This window comes from Pteropus vampyrus, unplaced genomic scaffold (genome assembly GCF_000151845.1).
Source record: "Pteropus vampyrus isolate Shadow unplaced genomic scaffold, Pvam_2.0 Scaffold20, whole genome shotgun sequence".
Classification (NCBI taxonomy): Eukaryota; Metazoa; Chordata; class Mammalia; order Chiroptera; family Pteropodidae; genus Pteropus; species Pteropus vampyrus.
The window spans coordinates 14,419,963-14,421,355 of record NW_011888801.1 but is presented as its reverse complement, the minus strand read 5'-3'; positions in this window follow the sequence as shown (position 1 = coordinate 14,421,355).

Here is a 1,393-nt window from a genome sequence, read left to right as displayed (position 1 = left end):
CAGTGCCTCTGTCCTGAAGGAAAATATCGCTTCTCTTCTACAAGAGGCTGGCTCCATAGAGGGAGGCATGATCAATTTATCCAGGAGCAGAAAAGGATGGAAGCCAATAAATCCTCACTGACTATCCTGGTCCCCTATGTCAGAGCTGTTCATGCTTCTATGATGGCTTTGTAAGACATGTCAATGGGACCTACCCACAGTTGATGGCTTATGGAATGAGAACCAAAGTCAAGACACAGCTTCTTTAGCACCACCATTGTTCTATACATTTTTCGGAATTTTCCAAAACTGTTGGCGTCACCTCTTTAGCTGCCAAAAGAATCTCTCTGTAAACATTCATTGCATCTCAACATGTGGAGAACATGGAACAATTTCCATCTCTCTAAATGAAAGACTAATCATCCAAAGGAAGAAATGGCAGGCCGGAGTGAGAGGAAGGAGTCTGATGGACACAGAATAGGCCTACAGCCCCTCGGGTATTCAAATGACAGAACCAACAAAAGATTAAATGAGAAAGCAGATGTTGTGCCTTGTAAATGTAAGCCATTATTGTTATGCTTATAGAATGATTTTGTGGTTATTATTACAATGTCATTACACCTTGTCATGGAGGACACAACTGGTGGAGATTTAGAAAACCCATATCTTTTTATTATTCCCATAAACCTAAGGTTCTGTGGCATAGGCCCCATTAACATTTCTCTCTCCTGTAATATTAACCCTGTATTTCTCGGGTTGCATAATGGAGTACGCTTTGCTTTTCCATTCAACAGAAATCTAGGTGGTTGTAAGATCTGGTTCTCCTTGGATTAGGTTACTCGCCTTGTGTGTGATGAAAGATGAGCTATATTTCAAAACAAAGTGCTGTGTTATAATAATTTACTTGGATTCCCAAGGTGTCTTTTATCTGACTTGATAACAATGTAGTTCATTAACAATCTTTGTTAACTGATAACCTTAAGCAGTAATGTGATACTCATAAGCAATTTTCTCTGTGTAAGATAGAATAAACCATCATGTAAGCTATCTGTCAATTGATTTATTTCTTTTAGCAGCATTTTAATTAAGACGACTGGTTTGTGAATAGCAGAAACACTTGTGAACTGAAGGTGAATGTTTCTGGATTCTCAGTAATCATTTTATTTTTTATAGACATGGCAGAACTTTGGGGTCCTCTCTCCCATCCCACATCATGACGTATTTTCCCAGCACCATTCCTGCACTCTGGTTTTGTTTGAGTACGCTGAAGATCAGTGCTTTCTTCTCAGGTTATAAAGATTGACATGCCTAGGAGACAGAAGGGACTGGCTCCCAGCATGTGTTCTCCTTGGCTTACACCCAAATCCAAGCTCAGTGGCTTCTTTCTGTGGTAGTCCTACTTGAAGCTCTCTCA